The sequence below is a fragment of the Scardinius erythrophthalmus genome (assembly GCF_964197995.2).
Source record: "Scardinius erythrophthalmus genome assembly, chromosome: 17".
In the NCBI taxonomy this organism is placed as follows: Eukaryota; Metazoa; Chordata; class Actinopteri; order Cypriniformes; family Leuciscidae; genus Scardinius; species Scardinius erythrophthalmus.
This window is the reverse complement of record NC_138237.1, coordinates 2,467,116-2,474,213: the sequence shown is the minus strand read 5'-3', so window position 1 is coordinate 2,474,213 and position 7,098 is coordinate 2,467,116. Positions and strand designations below refer to the sequence as shown.

At 36.7% G+C, this 7,098-nt stretch overlaps 1 long non-coding RNA gene across 1 annotated transcript; it reads right to left on the bottom strand.

The window, feature by feature from the left end:
• Positions 1-921: 921 nt before the first annotated feature.
• Positions 922-6,712, bottom strand: LOC308705598. Its single transcript, XR_014031947.1, has 4 exons — positions 6,585-6,712; positions 6,222-6,381; positions 5,968-6,022; positions 922-5,496 (listed from the first exon to the last, which is right to left on the bottom strand). It is a non-coding gene; the product is annotated as an uncharacterized lncRNA (long non-coding RNA).
• Between the last annotated feature and the right edge of the window lie 386 nt (positions 6,713-7,098).

Below are 7,098 nucleotides of genomic sequence, written 5' to 3'. Positions count from 1 at the left end.
TATGAACAGAGCCGATCTCTGTGTACAAACAAAATAATGATGCTGCCATCTTTCTAAAGTAATTTTCTCTTCCCTGTGATTTTGATCCTCCTCTACAAAACAATGGATTCATTAAATATTCATCCATGACATTTAATGTTTTGGCTTTCTTTACGTTATGTTTGTCATTGTTTAGAAAAAATGAGCCAAAGAAATGTCCAAAATTGATTTGACACGAAACGACCCGATACTAGTAAATGAAAAAAGTGTGAAATGTCAAATGTTCAAGCAAACCAGGGGTGTGTTTCCCAAAAGCATAGTTGGCCAACTATGATCGCAATTCCCATTGAACTCTATAGGTAACGACGGAACTTGCGACCAGTTGGCTTTGGGAAACGCACCCCTGGTCTGGAGGTAATGAACCCGAACCTCTTGGGAAGTGTGATATGATGTAGATGATCATGTGATCTTCTGTTGATCTGCTGTAATACTGATGATCTCCAGCAGAGAGAGACACTGATCCTGATAAACTGAACTGTATGGCTTTACATTTATGATACAGATTTAGTCTTAAGAAACATCTAGACTTTAATATGATGGCAGATTTTAGAGAGTTTGTCCAACTGTGATTCAGTCTTGATTGTCTTTTAAAAGAACGGTGTCATATCCAGCTTTTTGCTCTTCTAATGTCTTAAGATTCTTCTGTGGTGTAATCCATGAATATAAAGCTCACTGTACAACATGTTTCCAGCAGATTCGTGTTCGGAAAGCTCATGTCTGATCTTTAACTCTCACCATGACAATCATAACAGATCTCAGCGTTCAGTCCAGACACATTTCTCTCTTTTGCTGATTTATATTATTTGAAAGATGAAGAACAATGTTAAAATAAACAAAGAAGCAATTTAAGTGAATATTTGTAAAGAATGTCCTGTAGGCGAGTTGAACTGAACCCAAAGACAGTTTTATTGAATCCAAAAGTGAACAGATACAAAAGTAAATTAAGTTGGTTTGACTTGATTTAGTAACATGAACATATGAAAACATGAACATGTGAACTCACCAAGAGCAGAACAGGGAACAAAGCTAGACAAATAGAGCTAACATGGAGGCTATTGATACACACAGACTATTGATTAACAAGAAGGATCGATATAATGAACCAATGGCAAAACAGAACTGATAAACACATGACAAGAGCAACCAATCAGAAAGAGACAAGAGAAGCACATGACTAACAGGAAACATGTCTATATATGACATGGAGCTTCTTTGACATGTTTATTATGACATGTTTAATCTTACATGGAGTTGTAGAGATATATTACAGTCAAATTTATTTGCTGTATAAATGTTATTTTCCGTGTTGGCAAAATGAGTCGCAATGAGCTAATTTTCAAAAATGTAGTTATTGTTATTTTCACATTCTCTACTAAAAATAGGTCAATGTTTGAAGTTGATAGAGTCAGCAAAGTCAATTTTGAGAAAAATCAAGTTAAAGTTTTCTGAAGGTTCCAAATCAGCAAATATACCTTGAGATCCCTGGTAATAACACCAAATGTGGCACACACTAAGTCAAGACCAAATATCTATAGGAAAACCTTTTATTTTTTATGATACCATTTGATTAACATTAATGAATCAGACAGCCTATATTAGGTACCGCACGGATCTAATATAATGTTACACATCAGATGTTTTTCCTCAACAGTTAAACGTTCACTTAAGACATCAGATATTTTGAAATACTGTAATTGTGTGTGTGTATATATATATATCGGGATCGCACATGTCTGGGAGTCTTTGTGCACTTTGGATCTGTCAGTCAGTGCGAGTAATATGGTTATGTTTACATCAGCATGAGTTTGAAAATCACGGGCCCTATCTTGCACCCAGCGCAATTGACTTTGTACACCGACGCATGTTTCATTCCTATTTTGCACCCGCGCAAAGCGCGCTTTTCCCTCCACAGAAGCACGTCGCTAAACTAGGGAATGAACTTGCGCTCTCTGGGCGGTTCAGCGCAAAAAAGGAGGCGTGTTTTGGCGCAAACGTTCCCTGGTGCTATTTTACTGTTCAACAATTGCGCCACTGGCCAGAAAAAACCTAGTCTAAAGTCAGTGGCGCGTTCCGCGTTGTTCATTATGCTATTTTAAGGGCGCATGCTTGACCATAATGTATAGAGTGCACAACGCTCATACACTGTGATTCTCTAATCTACACAGAAGCAGCAGTTTTCATTTTTGCAAATCATATTATTACAAACGATAGATAGATAGATAGATAGATAGATAGATAGATAGATATATAAAAGCATACATCTAGCTTACACATTTACCCACATTATTATATGCCTGTTTAGCCGAAGCTAATTTGGGTGTGTTTCTCCCATCCCCAATGTCACTTCTCTCTCTTTTACGGCCGTGACGAGAGCGTTGCTCTCCTCGGCTGTGAACCGCTCTTGACGCGCGCCTGGCAAATCCGCCGTTATAATAGCAATACGCCAAGGAAAAAGTGCGTCTGCTCTTAAAGGGAATGTGAGATGATGCTCTGATTGGTTTATTTCACGTTACGCCCAAACCACACCTATGAATAATGAAGCTACTTCAGACCAACCCCTTTTAGATTTGCGCCCGGCGCAAGAGTCATTTATCCCGCTGGTATAATAGCAACAGCGCCGAGACCCGCCCACAAAGTTACTTGCGCTTTGCGCTTTGACACTTGCGTTTCAGATCGTTAAAATAGGGCCCCACATTTCATTGGTTCAGACTCAAGCCATCGAGAATTCACTATGAATATTCACAAAGGTGGAATATTGCGCTTTAAAGCGATACTAAACTTGTGCTGAGAGGAAGCGCCAGTCGAGAATAGAGCAGAGAAAAACTGCATTTCATGGACAAGGGAAAGATACTCCCTCAGAAAACACACAAATAAAGATACTTTTAGATGTTTAATGGCTATTTGGAGCATTGAGATCGCTAGACAAGGCTTAATGAACTCATTTTTGTGAAAACCTGAAAATCGACCAAAATTAAAAAATTTCACTTGTTTAGGCTGTAATTATCCTGTGCGCATTCAGACTCATTATGCCATCACGGGTCACATGTATAACTCTAGTTCATATTCATCACAAAGGAATCTAGAAATGTTTGCTTTGCAATAATATAAAGGTGATTTAACTATTTTACTTGTTTAAAAAAAAAACTCTCTATTTCACCCCTTAGTGTAGTAATCTAGTTTTAGTAAACCCAGATTTGCACACGTGTGTTTGTGATGTTCCAAACACTGAAAGTAACTGAGGATAATATCATATTTTACCCAGAGATGCTTCAGAGTAAACATCAGAAATAAAGAAGAGGTTCATATGTGTATCTTTACAGTCTTCGTAAAGATGAGGTTCATATGTGTATCTTTACAGTCTTCGTAAAGATGAGGTTCATATGTGTATCTTTACAGTCTTCGTAAAGATGAGGTTCATATGTGTATCTTTACAGTCTTCATAAAGATGAGGTTCACATGTGTATCTTTACAGTCTTCGTAAAGATGAGGTTCACATGTGTATCTTTACAGTCTTCGTAAAGATGAGGTTCATATGTGTATCTTTACAGTCTTCGTAAAGATGAGGTTCATATGTGTATCTTTACAGTCTTCGTAAAGAAGAGGTTCATATGTGTATCTTTACAGTCTTCGTAAAGATGAGGTTCATATGTGTATCTTTACAGTCTTCGTAAAGATGAGGTTCATATGTGTATCTTTACAGTCTTCGTAAAGAAGAGGTTCATATGTGTATCTTGTATCTTTACAGTCATCGTAAAGGAGAGGTTCATATGTGTATCTTTACAGTCTTCGTAAAGATGAGGTTCATATGTGTATCTTGTATCTTTACAGTCTTCGTAAAGATGAGGTTCATATGTGTATCTTTACAGTCTTCGTAAAGATGAGGTTCATATGTGTATCTTTACAGTCTTCGTAAAGAAGAGGTGCATATGTGTATCTTTACAGTCTTCGTAAAGATGAGGTTCATATGTGTATCTTTACAGTCTTCGTAAAGATGAGGTTCATATGTGTATCTTTACAGTCTTCGTAAAGAAGAGGTTCATATGTGTATCTTTACAGTCTTCGTAAAGATGAGGTTCATATGTGTATCTTTACAGTCTTCGTAAAGATGAGGTTCATATGTGTATCTTTACAGTCTTCGTAAAGATGAGGTTCATATGTGTATCTTTACAGTCTTCGTAAAGATGAGGTTCATATGTGTATCTTGTATCTTTACAGTCTTCGTAAAGGAGAGGTTCATATGTGTATCTTTACAGTCTTCGTAAAGATGAGGTTCATATGTGTATCTTTACAGTCTTTGTAAAGATGAGGTTCATATGTGTATCTTTACAGTCTTCGTAAAGATGAGGTTCATATGTGTATCTTTACAGTCTTCGTAAAGAAGAGGTTCATATGTGTATCTTTACAGTCTTCGTAAAGATGAGGTTCATATGTGTATCTTTACAGTCTTCGTAAAGATGAGGTTCATATGTGTATCTTTACAGTCTTCGTAAAGATGAGGTTCATATGTGTATCTTTACAGTCTTCGTAAAGATGAGGTTCATATGTGTATCTTTACAGTCTTTGTAAAGATGAGGTTCATATGTGTATCTTTACAGTCTTCGTAAAGATGAGGTTCATATGTGTATCTTTACAGTCTTCGTAAAGAAGAGGTTCATATGTGTATCTTGTATCTTTACAGTCTTCGTAAAGGAGAGGTTCATATGTGTATCTTTACAGTCTTCGTAAAGATGAGGTTCATATGTGTATCTTTACAGTCTTTGTAAAGATGAGGTTCATATGTGTATCTTTACAGTCTTCGTAAAGATGAGGTTCATATGTGTATCTTTACAGTCTTCGTAAAGAAGAGGTTCATATGTGTATCTTTACAGTCTTCGTAAAGATGAGGTTCATATGTGTATCTTTACAGTCTTCGTAAAGATGAGGTTCATATGTGTATCTTTACAGTCTTCGTAAAGATGAGGTTCATATGTGTATCTTTACAGTCTTCGTAAAGATGAGGTTCATATGTGTATCTTTACAGTCTTTGTAAAGAAGGGGTTCATATGTGTATCTTTACAGTCTTCGTAAAGATGAGGTACATGAGGCACATTTCACTGTGTGTTTACAGTACACTGTGGCTTCAACACTGATTCTAGTCATTAACGAATCATCATTATTCACAGAACGAGTGTCAGACGTGCAGGTGAAGTGTTTAGAGACTCCTAAGACTCGTGACCTTTGACCTTGCCATTGCCAGCGTCATGCTGTAGTATTACGACACATACAGTAACACTAGTAATACATTAGTCAATAATGTAAAACTGTATCACGTATGGAAATAATTCATACACAGTCATGGTGTACTGTAACCCTTCCTGACTGTTTTAGCTCTGAGTTTGACATAAAATATGTTTAAGAAGTGACTTAAGATAGTGAAGAAGAAGAACTTGCAGGTTTGATGACAGGAACTGCTGCTTTCTAGAAAATGAAAACACACACACACACACACACACACACACACACACTTGTCAATATAACGTCAGATTCTTGCGTCATTCACTTCAGTTTCAAATTTATCTACTGTTTCTAGAGATCAACCTTCAGGGCGACATGATATTCAAGAAAAATATGTGTGATATGCAAAAACTGGTTAAATAATGCAATATTTGATTTGCAATACGATAAACATAAGTAAATTAAATTAAAATTAAACAGATGATTATATAACCAACATGCTGCAGGATTTACAGTCAGTAGATCAATAATTTAATGTCGTCTTGATGCTGATGCTGTTTTTCACCATGGAAAAAGTATAGAGTGGCATCGATGAGTTTGAAATTTGGTGTTTGGCAAAATGTGTTATGACATACACACACACAACACACACTCAACGACACACACACACACACTCACTCACTCACTCACTCACACACACACACTCACACTCACCTCATCTCTGACTTCTGCAGAAACATCTCAGTATAACTGTTTGAATCACAAGAATCTAGAAATTAAAAACACGAACAGTTTTATTCTCAGGTAATGATTGAACTGATTCATGAATTGGTGAGATTTTGAACTCTTTGTAAGTTGCTTTGGATAAACAAATGTATAAATGATCATGTATAGTTTATATTTGGAGTGAATGAAGCATTCAGGACTCAGATCTGCTGATGAACGACGTGTTTTATCCTGAAACTCACAGTTCGGTCTGTCGCTCTGAAAGCTGTTCCGGCGAGCTCGTCTCTCGCTCTTCTCCTCTCCTGCTTCAGGTTTCAACACGCCATCTTTCTCTCTTCTCTTCTTCTGTAGATTTATCCACATGCCATGCGATATTTCTCTTAAACTCTCTTTCTAGAATGTCTGTTGCAAACAAAACAGAACGATTTAGAGTTAACCTAATCACATTTGATTAGTTGCTTATTGTTAAAGAGGATTTGAAATAGTGTTAATGATTATTGTGCAATACAGGTTTAGAGTTTCAGTTTAATACAAACATCAATATCCGGATTTAAATAGATAAATAAATCTCTTTATAGACCATTAAAGATGAAATGTTTACTCACCTTGACGAGCTGAAGAGGCGATATATTCACTGCGTCTCTGAGATCTGCTGTCGTGTTGAACTGGTTAAACTGGTTTCTTACAGCGGAAACACTGAGCAACGCCTTCGCTGACGTTCATAACTCATTTCTTACAGGAAACAAGAACAAGAATGTTTTAGATGTTTTACGCTGTTTGTATTTTGTAGTTCAGCAGTATGAGTGTATGTGAACTGATGTTGTTTTTGAATGACATTCACACTTTCTCACAACTTTTAAGAAGAAAAACCTGAGCATCTGACACTCCACAGTCTTAAACCATAATTCAACCATCACACACACATATAATAAAACCATCACACACACACACTTTACATTTTCAAAAAACATAACTTATGTAGACGTATATTTGATAGCTGCATGGTGTACTGTGTTTTCTTTCTTTTTTTCTTTTGTTGTTGTTTTGTGTCTCCTGATCTCCTTTGGCTCCTCCCACCCCCCACTCTGGCTCCTCCCACTTGCTTTACTGTGTGCTTAT